Genomic DNA, 12,852 nt, shown 5'->3' with positions numbered 1-12,852 from the left:
CCTGATGTCTGCTAGGATCTACAGGAAGCCATGAGCTATAGTCACCCTGAGGTTATGACCCCTGCTAGAGACAATAATGAACTGAGTGACCTCCCAAGGGCTTTGTAGGGCATCCCATATGTTTCCTTCAGGCACTTACAGATTCTGAGTTGGTTTCATGTTTCCTCACCTTTGCAGGGAGCTCTCAGGGTCTGTCTTTCCTCTGAACCCTGGAGCTCTGAGACCCATGGCTCTTCCCCTTGTTCCAGCTGGGAAAACACATCAGGTTTGGAAATGGGAAACCCTGCTCAGATGAAAGAAAACAAAGGAGTTCAGGTGATTGCATAAGACTCTGTCATAAACAAAACAAAACATTCAGTGCTTAGTGTGACCTGGTGTGCCTTGGGGAGTCCTGACTGAAAACGCTAAGGTCAGGGCAGGCTAAAAAAGGGAGAGAAGATGCTCCCAGAACTGATGGCTAACACTGAAGTTAAAATCACCGACCACTCACAGACTATGCTTCTGATCCCCCACACTGGTTATTGAGAAGCTGAAAAAGATCACACAGCCCCCTTTATTGCATTCCAGTTCTCTGACTCCCAATCAGCACCTATGTTCGGTACAGTGAGAGCTTATTTAAAAATTCTGGTCACAGAAACACAATGTTCTGACCCCAAAGGGTCAGCCATATTACCAGGTCAGCACAGGTTTGAATCATAGAATCTCAGGGTTGGAAGGGACCTCAGGAGGTCATCTAGTCCAACCCCTTGCTCAAAGCAGGACCAATCCCCAATTAAATCATCCCAGCCAGGGCTTTGTCAAGCCTGACCTTAAAAAAAAGGTTTGGATCTTACCCAAAATACCAGGCTGCCAGCCAATCCTTTAGCCTCTAAACTAAAGGAAAGAAGGAAAGGTCAGATACATTCAGAAATCTATAGATCGGGTTCTTCACAGTATTGGTGAGTTCCTGGCTTGAAAGTCCGTCTGGAACACATCCACAGCTTGGATGGGTCATTCAGTCCTTTGTTCAAGGCTTCAGTTTGCAGAGAAGTTGCTCCAGAGGTAGGAAGAGGGATTGAAGAGAAAATGAAGATGATGCAGCTGCCCTTTCTATTCCCTTTGCATTGTGGCTTGTACTTCCTGTGTCCCAAACACAAGCTTCACAGCACATGGCATGGAAAAGCCCTGGAGGTCTCAGTACACAGGCATACCCCTGCATGTCTTGCTGACTCAATAGGTGTATCCCCTTGGTTCTTTTCATGGGCTCATTGTACAGCTGATGACCCTTGACAGGCCAGTGAAGAGGCTCAGCAGTGCTGATGCCAGTCTGTCCGGGGGTGTCACCCAGAAACACTGCACAAGTCTGGAAATACAGATACACCCTACAGGTCTATAACTCAAAATACAAAGGTGGTACAAAACATAGAAACAAAATGATCATACTTGGAAAATCATAGCATTTTCACTGACACCTTACATGGCATATCTAGCATGATTCATTGCAATTTCATCATATTGGTATTTTATTATTATTATGATTAAAGTGTCTCACAATTCCCTACAGTGTCACACCTAGTAAACCAGTGAATTCCCAGGACCAGCTCCCTGGGTCCCTGAAGATGCTGAGCACTCTGCTTATGAGGGATTGAAATACCCACATATCCGCTGGGAACACACACAGACAGGCACAGTCTGTACCCTGTGACAAAGTTCCTGCCCTACCTTGGTGGGTCTTGCGCTTATGGGCGGATTTGCTCACCTTGGAGCTTCACGGCAGCCCTCAGCTTGGCCGTTTTTCTGAACCCACAGTCCAGGTTGACGACTCCTGTGTCTGACCAGGAGTTGGGAGGATTTGGGGGGAACCCGGGCCCGCCCTCTACTCCGGGCTCCAGCCCAGGGCCCTGTGGAATGCACCTGTCTAGAGTGCCTCCTGGAACAGCTGTGCGACAGCGACAACTCCCTGGGCTACTTCCCCATGGCCTCCTCCCAACCCCTTCTTTATCCTCACCATAGGACCTTCCTCCCGGTGTCTGACAATGCTTGTACTCCTCAGTCCTCCAACAGTCCATGGTCTCACTCTCAGCTCCTCGCGCCCCTTGCTCCCAGCTCCTCACACGCACCTCACTAACTGAGGTGAGCTCCTTTTTGAAACCCAGGTGCCCTGATTAGCCTGCCTCAATTGATTCAAGTAGCTTCTTGATTGGTTGCAGGTGTTCTAATCAGCCTGTCTTACTGGTCTCCAGAAGGTTCCTGATTGTTCTGTTACTTTACCCAAGGAAAAGGGACCTACTTAGCCATCTGGCCTGACCCTGTCACAACCCCTACGTTCACTCTTCTAGAAAACTATGATCAATTATTTACATAGTATGGCTTGTTTGAGGTATCATTTGAAAATGCATAATCTATAGAATATTATCCCCCTGTTAAAATATGTGTAGCAACACTATGTAAAATGATGAGATTTTACTGTATCATATTGGTGAAAAAGTTACAATTCTGGGCAACACCCTCAGACCAGTTCCTCAGAGACAGCAAGGCAAGCAGCTGGTCAAATTGCCATTCTCCAGGAGGGGGAAGGTGTGAAGAAGACATTTACATTCCTTCACAGGCACCACTTGAAGCTCATATCTACAACAGACAGCCGGTCACCATGACTCAGCTGAGAACTGAAGTTGTTTGTCCTACAAAGGACTGAATTATAAAAAGAGGGGAGGAAAATGCTTGAGACTCTCTCTCTCCCCCTTTTCCTCTGCTCATGACAGCTCCTGAAGAAACTGAACTTGGCAGCAGGGGCGAATTAGGGGGACTTCTGGCTGAAAGGACAGCCAGCCTGCCTCAGGATATGGTGAGAGAAACATTTGCTTTGTATCCGTTTTAGCTTGTTAACTTAGATGTTAGTTTGGGTTTTATCTTGCATTTCTTTTGTAAACAATTCTGGCTTTTATACCTCATTACCTGTAGTCAATGAATATGGTTTTTTTGCCGGTAGTTAGCCATCTCATTTTATTGTTTCATCTAACCAGTGTGTTGGGATTAAAGTGTGTTGGAAAATCCATTTGGGATAACAAGGCTGGCACGTGTCATTTTCCACTGATGAAATGACAGACTTCATATGACCTTGCGTCGTTCAGTAGTGTGCTGGACAGTGAAAGATGCACAAAAGTCCGGGACCAGAGAATTTTCTGGGGTTCTCCTGTGGTGCACTGTAATTCGTGAGTCGCTGACTAACAGCGCTCAATACTGTGTAGCTGGCAGCGAGTTACATGCTGGAGACTGGGTGTTAACTGCCCAGGAGTGGCTGTTCTCACAGTAAAGCAGTGTAAAACCACCCCAGCTTGGGCAACTGAGGGGAAACAGCTGTTCAAGCAGTCAAGATTGCACTGTGGTTAATGTCACAGACACTCAATTTCAAAGCATCTCCTAAAACACAGAGAAAGTAAATCCATGTCCCAGAAGTTGAAGACTCCAGACAGAGGACAAGTCTCCCTGGAACTGCTTCTTGCAGAGAGAGAGAGAGGTCCAGACACAATGAGAGAGTCCTGGGGAAGCTGGGAACACTAAGAATGGGCTGGTGGGGTTCAGTGGAGAAAGGGAACAGGAAGGGCAGGGATATCACTGAATGCAGGATCTCAGCAGTCCTAGATGTCAGGATAGCACCTAGTGCAGCCCATTGGAAAGCATAATCCCAACTATACATATAAAATGATGGGGTCTACATTAGCTGTTTCCACTCAAGAGAGGGATCTTGCAGTCATTGTCGATAGTTCTCTGAAAACATCCACTCAGGGTGCAGAGGCAGTCAAAAAGCGAACAGGGTGTTGGGAATCATTAAGAAAGGGATAGATAATAAGACAGTACATAACTTGCCTCTATATAAGTCCATGGTACGCCCACATCTTGAATATTGTGTGCAGATGTGGTCGACCCATCTCAAGAAAGATACATTGCAATTGGAAAAGGTTCAGAAAAGGGCAAAAAAACCCGGACTAGGAGTATGAAACAGCTTCTGTATGAGGAGAGATATGTAAGACTGGGACTTTTCAGCTTAGAAAAGAGACAAGAGGGCATATGAGAGAGGTCTATAAAAGCATGTCTGCTGTGGAGAAAGTAAAGAAGGAAGTGTTATTTACTCCTTCTCAGAACACAAGGACTAGGAATCACCTAATCAAATTAATAGGCAGCAGGTTTATAAGAAACAAAAGGAAGTATTTCTTCACACAACGCACAGTCAACCTGGGGAACTCCTTGCCAGAGGACGTTGTGAAGGCCAAGATTATAATAGGGTTACAAAAAAAAAAAAAACACAAACCATGAGAAATCTATTGAGGACAGGTCCATGACTGGTTATGAGCCAGGATGGGCAGGGATGGTGTCCCTAACTTCTGTTTGTCATAAGCTGTGAATGGGTGACAGGAGATGAATCACTTCATGATTCCCTGTTCTGTTCATTCCCTCTGGGACACCTGGCGCTGGCCAATGTCGGAAGACAGGACACTGGGCTAGATGGACCTTTGGTCTGTCCCAGTGTGGCCGTTCTTAAATACCAGGGAACCTAGTGAGTCCAGTGCAATGGGAGCGAGTAGGAAAATCCCTGGCTGTGGAGAACACTGGGAAATTAGAAACTATCATTCAGAAGCAACAGACTCTAAATAGTCTAGAAAAGCAGAATGTGAAAAATAAGAATCGGGGTCATGTGACTTCAGGAATGAGGGACTCAAAAAACCAAGTCTGCAGAGAAGAGAGATTGTGGCTAGTGCACATGGGGATGGGGGGAGCAACTCTCCAGGTCTCAAGGATTTTCACCAGCAACCGAGGCCATTGTCCCATGCACGGGGCAATCCGGAGCAGTGAGGAGTTGTGTCATCTGTAATCCTAGCTGAGTTTCAATGTTCTGCTGCTGGAGCTCCCTTGTCTGGATTCCCCCAGCCACCATTCAAGGTCTGTGTGATCAGTAACCCTGGACCAGCCGCTCTGACCCCAGCAGCCTGCTTCTTACACCCCAAGCACATTCTGGTCTGGGTGGAGAAGGCTCAGGGTTTGAGAGAAGGCCAGGGGTAGGAAGCTTCTGTTCATTATGCTGGACCTAACCCCCCGTTTTACTTTTGCAAACAGGAGATATTTGACACTGTGCGATTCTGCTCCTGTGCTCTCTTCCCACAGCGTTCAGCAGCAGGGGAGGGTCTCTGGTCGTGTGTGTGTCACGGGCATGCTGGGGTGATGCTGGAACAGGACAGAGCAGAGGTGGCATTGTGGGGGTGGCGTGAACCTCATCTCTTCCGTTCCCCTTTCAAGAACCGAGAGGAAAGGAACCCTTACCCAGCGAGGTCACATTCTCATAGGTCTCCTGCATGACGTCTCTGGAGAGGGCTCTCTGAGCGGGGTCCAGCAGAGCCCCCTCTTCCCTGGTGAAATACACAGCCACCTCCTCGAAGGTCACTGGCCCCTGAAAGAGCAAGAGCCCCACACTCAGGACCTGCTGCCCCACTCACAGCCCCACTATTCGTGGGGGAGAGGAGCCAATCAAACGGAAACTCTGGGTGGACCGCAGTCAACAGAGTCCCACCCCCACCCCGCTCAGAGCACCCAGGAAACACCAGGGTGAGGGGGCGAAGAGACACCCCTCCTCTCTCCCAGCAGATCCATCACACACCTACTAGCCACAGACTGATACAGGAGATGCTGCCCCGAGCAGGGTCTAGGGAGAGATCTCTTGTAGGAAGCCCAACACCCTCCCCCTATTGAGGAGCTGGATATGAGGCAGGAGAATCTCCCCTAAGCCTGACTGGTGGCTTCCCCCTTCATATTTCAAGGCACCCACTGGTTATTTGGGTCAGGCTCCAGCACTAGGAGTCTGGTCCTTTTTCCCAGCCCCATCTACGTAGGTTATTTTCTGTTCACCAGATTGGAGCATTTCCACCTCCGAACCTCATGGGTCTGTTCCAAGAATCTAGGCCACTTATTAAACAACTCCCAGCAGGTCTGCCACCCCCTGGCCTCCTCCCTTTCTCCACCCTGTGCATTTCCTGCCCCGCTCCAACCTCCAAACCAGACGGTGCAAACCTTCCCCTCTCCCGTGTATTTGCTGTCCCTCTCCCTCCTGCAGGAACAGATCAGAACCCCCCCAATAATCTCTACCTGAGCTGGCTCCTCTGCAGCCATGTCGCTCCCCTGTCCCATGGGAGGACGGGATGAACCGGAACGAAACGTGAGCGTCGTTCTGCAGCCTGGCCGGGCGAGAAGGGCCATTGTGGAGGTTTGGGAATGGGCATTAGTTCATTTCACATCACGCTTCCCCCAGGCTCTTTCCCTGCAGAGCGAGATCTGAGATTCTGCCGTGCTGAGAAAATGCTCAATCTCTGGATTACAGCAGAGACCTGGCCCCTCCTGCCAGGCTAACCCCACAGACACACTTTTAACCTCCTTTCTCCCTCCCGCATCCCAAAACAAAGTCTCTGAATGCAATCCTAGAAAAAAGCAGAACCAAAGGAGTCCCTTTCGAGGATTCCCTCTGACACTGACCCCACGGCAGCCACACCCCAGCAGGAGGGACATGGAGTCAGGAACTGGGTTTTCCTCTCTCTCATCCTCGTCTTGTCCACAGGAAAGTGATTCTCCCCACAGTGCAGTAAGACATCTGTCTGGGCAGATGAGAGAGCTGGAAATCTCTTTCAAAACTCTTTTATCCCACGGACCCTGTCAGTCTCTCTATCTCCTTTTCCCTGTGCCCTCTCCATGCCTGTCTGCTAGGAAACTCTCATTCCTGGGTTGTTTGCTCCCCCATGGCTGGATTTGCTCCTGCAAATGGCAGGAGAAATGGGGTGGGGGGCTGTTTGTGTAGAGTCATTTTATAGTCCCTCACTGCCTGCCTGGGATTTCCCCATTGCCTGCCTAGGACCCCCACCTGCCCTCCACCAGGATCTGCCAGCCCATTTGCCTGGGACCCCCTCCTCCTCCCAGCACGACCCCCTGACGCTTTACAGGAGGACCCCTCACTCTGCGCCAGGGACCGCCCCACCACAGCTCTGTGCACTGGGCATGGCAATGGTCCCAGGAGCCAGCTGGGCAATCCCAGACAGAGCCCCTGGCACAGCACCAGGCAGCGTCTAATCCCCTGCCCCACCTGCCCAAGAGACCCCCACCCCCACTGGTCTGCAGCCAACAGGCCCCCAGCGATACCCACCTCCAGGACCCATAGCCTTAGGGCTGGGCACATCAGAACTACCCCCCGAAACCCCAAACCCTCCAGAACCCACCAACCTGACTAGGGTCCCCCCTGCCCAGCCACCCAGAGGCCTCCCCCTACCATAGTGCCCCTTCAGCTCCCGCTGCAATCTCCCCACACAGACATGCACCCCCCCAGCAACAGTGTTCCCTCACAGTGTCTGACAAGTGGACAGAAAGTTATCACCACCCCCTGCTGGCCAGTCACACAGGCAGAGGGAGCCCGGGGGGACGCCTCTTTAACAGGAGAAAGGAAGCCATGGAGGGCCAAAATAACTAAGAAATTTCCATACTCTGTCACTAGCAAATAATGGCCACCGTGGATCCACCCCAGAGTTGGCTACATCTTTGCACTGCGGGAAGCCCCCCCTCACGGAGACCCTTTGTCATGGGATTTGGGATACTTCTGGACCACGCTGCACTCACAGGGACCTCCTCATCCCGTGCCAGCTGGAGAAAAGAAAAGGGTCCAGCCAACGATCCTGTTACCAACTGGGAACCACCCATCCCCCAAACAGGGGGAGGCCCCTGGCTTTGATGGGTATTGAATATATGGCTAGTCTCTTTTATCAGCAAACATTTTTAACAGAGAGAAAGGAGGGAACAAATGATTCTCAAAGGAGAGGGAAAGATGATCATTGTTGCAGGGGGTTAATTTCCCAACCAGGATGGAGAAGGACTCAGGGCGACGTTCTGGTTAAACTTGGATTTATGCTGGAAATGGCCCACCTTGATTATCATGCACATTGTAAGGAGAGTGGTCGCTTTGGATGAGCTATTGCCAGCAGGAGAGTGAGTTTGTGTGGGGGGGGGCGGGGGGGCGGAGGGTGAGAAAACCTGGATTTGTGCTGGAAGTGGCCCAACTTGATGATCACTTTGGATAAGCTATTACCAGCAGGACAGTGGGGTGGGAGGGGGTATTGTTTCATGGTCTCTGTGTATATAATGTCTGCTGCAGTTTCCACAGTTTGCATCCGATGAAGTGGGCTGTAGCTCACGAAAGCTCATGCTCAAATAAATTGGTTCGTCTCTAAGGTGCCACAAGTCCCCCGAAACTTTTTTATCAATCTTTGAGACGTACAGAGAAAACGTGTCACAAACTAGGCAACTGAGAACATGGGATAAACGCCAAGACCGGGGGGGATTTTATGAGGCTATTAAAGAACTAGCTGGAAAAGGGGGACCCTTTGTGATATAAAATCCAGCCTGTCCAATACATAAACAGAAAGTGATGGTCCCCCCCGGCCCCGTTCCCCTGGGCAGCAGGGAGCCCTCTGAGGGGCTGACTGGAGGGGGGGGGGGGAGCTGGAGGGCTCCCTGGGGGAGGGGAGAGGGCGGTAGTGGGGGATGGGCAGGTGGGGGGCAGGTGGGGGCTGGGGGCAACGGTGCTGCAGTTGGGGGGCAGCAAGTGGGACTGGGAAGCCGGGATCAGGGGCAGCCCCATGGGGGACACGGCCCCTCCCTTCCCCGCCCCTGCAGAGACCCGGCGTCTCCTCCCACCCCCACGCCGGGGCAGCCAGGTTGGGGGATGGCTCCGGGCTCCAACTTCCCACCGACACCGGGACAAATCGCTGCGGATAAAACGGGGGGGGGGGAGGAAATCCCGCCCCCCCCCACGGGAGGGGAGTTTCAATGGACATGTGAGGAGGAGGGAGAGACGGGGGGGGGATCAGGGGAGACGAGAGAGCGGATCAATGGCGGGGTGGGGGGGAGTTTACAACCACGTGGGAGCTACCGAGAGGGAAAAGGGGAAAACTGGGGGGCATTTGTGCCCGTGGGGGGGAAGGGGATCCAATTAAGTCCCCCGCCGACCCCCACTTCCCCCCCGGGAATTTCCTGGCTGCACAGAGACAGTTCAACCCCCCCCCAGCAACTCCGGCTTCTCCCCCCAACACCCTCCAAGGGACCCCGCCCGCCGGGCCCCAGTCTCTGCCCCCCCCAATCCCAGCCGTGCCGGGGGCAGAGAGTCACTTTCCTGCCCCCCCCCCAGCGCTCCCCCCCCCCGCGGGGTCTCCCACTCACCGGGTCGGGGGCGGGCAGAGCCAGGGGCTGGTCCCAGCTGGAGAAAGCCCCCCCCGGCCGGGCACGGGGGGGTTAATGACGGGCCCCCCCAGCACAGACCCCGGAGCGGAGCCGCAGCTGCTCCTCCGAGAGACCCGAGACGAGGCAGCGCCTGGGGGCGGGGCCTGGAGCAGACCGGGGGCGGGGCAGCGTCTGGGGGCGGAGCCTGGAGCAGACCGGGGGCGGGGCAGCGTCTGGGGGCGGGGCCTGGAGCAGACCGGGGGCGGGGCAGCGTCTGGGGGCGGAGCCCGGAGCAGACCAGGCGCTGCCTCGTGTCGCATCTGTACGAGGAGCAGCTGCGGCTCCCCTCCGGGGTCTGTGCGGGGTGGGGCCCGTGATTAACCCCCCCGTGCCCGGCCGGGGCTTTGTCCAGCTGGGACCCGCCCCGGTGAGTGGGAGACCCCGGGGGGGGAGCGCTGGCGGGGGGGGCAGGAAAGTGACTCTCTGCCCCCCACCTGCCCATCCCCCACTGCCGCCCCCTCCCCGCCCCCAGGGAGCCCTCCAGCTCCCCCCGCCACCCCCTTCAGTCAGCCCCTCAGAGGGCTCCCTGCTGCCCAGGTGAACGGGGGCCGTGGGGGGGGGGGGGACCATCACTCTCTGTTTATGTATTGGACAGGCTGGATTTTATATGACAAACGGTCCCCCTTTTCCAGCTAGTTCTTTAATAGCCACATAAAATCCCCCCCGGTCTTGGCGTTTATCCCATGTTCTCAGTTGCGTAGTTTGTGACACGTTTTCTCTGTACGTCTCAAAGATTCCTAAAAAATACCCTCAACGTTTGCCCCACTTTTACTCGAGTTGTCTACTTCTAATTGAATATGCCCCTGAGAGCTTTCCCTGTCTCTGTGATTATAAATTACGACGAAAAACTCAGATTTACACCTTTTCTCAGATTCCTGAATATGGATCTAAAACGTTTGCCAATGTTGCCCATTTCCGCTCTATTCATTGACCAAATAGTGGTGGGAAATACACTCAGCTTTTGCCTCCTATCAACAACTGCTATAAAATCCCTCTCATTTTCCACTTTCCTCTCTATAATTTGCATAAATGGATCCAAAATCCCTCAGATTTCCACCCTTTCTCTTTCATTTCTGAACACTGATCTCAAATCTCAGGTTTCCCTCTTACGATGTCATCATCAAATGTCAATTAAAAATCCTCTTGGGTTTGGGGCTGTTCCCCATGTCTGTAAATCCTAGCAACTTGTCCTTCCTTGGGGGGAACCTATCGCCCTCCATGGGTCTCCATGAGGGGGGGGGGCTTCCCGCAGTGCAAAGATGTAGCCAACTCTGGGGTGGATCCACGGTGGCCATTATTTGCTAGTGACAGAGTATGGAAATTTCATACTTATTTTGGCCCTCCATGGCTTCCCTTCTCCTGTTAAAGAGGCGTCCCCTCGGGCTCCCTCTGCCTGTGTGACTGGCCAGCAGGGGGTGGTGATAACTTTCTATCCACTTACCAGACACTGTGAGGGAACATTGTTGCTGGGGGGGCAGGTGTCTGTGTGGGGAGATTGCAGCGGGAGCTGAAGGGACATTGTGGTAGGGGGAGGCCTCTGGGTGGCTGGGCAGGGGGGACCCTAGTCAGGTTGGTGGGTTCTGGAGGGTTTGGGGTTTCGGGGGGTAGTTCTGAAGTGCCCAGCCCTAAGGCTATGGGTCCTGGAGGTGGGTATCGCTGGGGGCCTGTTGGCTGCAGACCAGTGGGGGTGGGTGTCTCTTGGGCAGGTGGGGCAGGGGATTAGACGCTGCCTGGTGCTGTGCCAGGGGCTCTGTCTGGGATTGCCCAGCTGGCTCCTGGGACCATTGCCATGCCCAGTGCACAGAGCTGTGGTGGGGCGGTCCCTGGCGCAGAGTGAGGGGTCCTCCTGTAAAGCGTCAGGGGGTCGTGCTGGGAGGAGGAGGGGGTCCCAGGCAAATGGGCTGGCAGATCCTGGTGGAGGGCAGGTGGGGGTCCTAGGCAGGCAATGGGGAAATCCCAGGCAGGCAGTGAGGGACTATAAAATGACTCTACACAAACAGCCCCCCACCCCATTTCTCCTGCCATTTGCAGGAGCAAATCCAGCCATGGGGGAGCAAACAACCCAGGAATGAGAGTTTCCTAGCAGACAGGCATGGAGAGGGCACAGGGAAAAGGAGATAGAGAGACTGACAGGGTCCGTGGGATAAAAGAGTTTTGAAAGAGATTTCCAGCTCTCTCATCTGCCCAGACAGATGTCTTACTGCACTGTGGGGAGAATCACTTTCCTGTGGACAAGACGAGGATGAGAGAGAGGAAAACCCAGTTCCTGACTCCATGTCCCTCCTGCTGGGGTGTGGCTGCCGTGGGGTCAGTGTCCGAGGGAATCCTCGAAAGGGACTCCTTTGGTTCTGCTTTTTTCTAGGATTGCATTCAGAGACTTTGTTTTGGGATGCGGGAGGGAGAAAGGAGGTTAAAAGTGTGTCTGTGGGGTTAGCCTGGCAGGAGGGGCCAGGTCTCTGCTGTAATCCAGAGATTGAGCATTTTCTCAGCACGGCAGAATCTCAGATCTCGCTCTGCAGGGAAAGAGCCTGGGGGAAGCGTGATATGAAATGAACTAATGCCCGTTCCTAAACTTCCACAACAGCCCTTCTTGCCCAGCCAGGTTGCAGAACGACGCTCATGTTTCTTTCCGGTTCATCCAGTCCTCCCATGGGACAAGGGAGCGACATGGCTGCAGAGGAGCCAGCTCAGGTGGGGATTATTGTGGGGGAGTTCTGATCTGTTCCTGCAGGAGGGAGAGGGACAGCAAATACACGGGAGAGGGGAAGGTTTGCACCGTCTGGTTTGGAGGTTGGAGCGGGGCAGGAAATGCACAGGGTGGAGAAAGGGAGGAGGCCAGGGGGTGGCAGACCTGCTGGGAGTTGTTTAATAAGTGGCCTAGATTCTAGGAAGAGACCCATGAGGTTCGGAGGTGGAAATGCTCCAATCTGGTGAACAGAAAATAACCTACGTAGATGGGGCTGGGAAAAAGGACCAGACTCGTAGTACTGGAGCCTGACCCAACTAACCAGCGGGTGCCTTGAAATATGAAGGGGGAAGCCACCAGTCAGGCTTAGGGGAGATTCCCCTGCTTCATATCCAGCTCTAGGAGTGGTTAATCATTTTGCAAGGTAACCTATTTCCCCTTTTTTTTTCCTGCCCCCCCACCCTCCCGACGTTCTTGTTAAACCCTGGATTTGTGCTGGAAATGGGCCACCTTCATTGTCATACACATTGTAAGGAGAGTGATCACTTTAGATAAGCTATTACCAGCAGGAGAGTGGGGTGGGAGGAGGTATTTTTTTCATGATTTGTGTGTATATAAAAAGCTCTTCGACACTTTCCACAGTTTGCATCCGATGAAGTGAGCTGTAGCTCACGAAAGCTTATGCTCAAATAAATTGGATAGTCTCTAAGGTGCCACAAGTCCTCCTTTTCTTTTCACAAGGAGGAGGGTGTTGGGCTTCCTACAAGAGATCTCTCCCTAGACCCTGCTTGGGGCAGCATCTCTAGTATCAGTCTGTGGCTAGTAGGTGTGTGATGGATCTGCTGGGAGAGAGGAGGGGGTCTCTCTTCGCCCCCTCACCCTGG

General features: G+C 53.0%; 1 long non-coding RNA gene across 1 annotated transcript; it reads right to left on the bottom strand.

Moving 5' to 3' along the window:
• Positions 1 to 778: 778 nt before the first annotated feature.
• Positions 779 to 6,896, bottom strand: LOC125629528 (uncharacterized). Its single transcript, XR_012666250.1, has 3 exons — positions 6,115 to 6,896; positions 5,296 to 5,422; positions 779 to 1,342 (listed from the first exon to the last, which is right to left on the bottom strand). It is a non-coding gene; the product is annotated as an uncharacterized LOC125629528 (long non-coding RNA).
• Positions 6,897 to 12,852: the final 5,956 nt, after the last annotated feature.

The sequence above is a fragment of the Caretta caretta genome, chromosome 28 (genome assembly GCF_965140235.1).
Source record: "Caretta caretta isolate rCarCar2 chromosome 28, rCarCar1.hap1, whole genome shotgun sequence".
Lineage (NCBI taxonomy): Eukaryota > Metazoa > Chordata > Testudines > Cheloniidae > Caretta > Caretta caretta.
The sequence above is the reverse complement of the archived record's forward strand: the minus strand, read 5'-3'. Positions and strand labels throughout refer to the sequence as shown.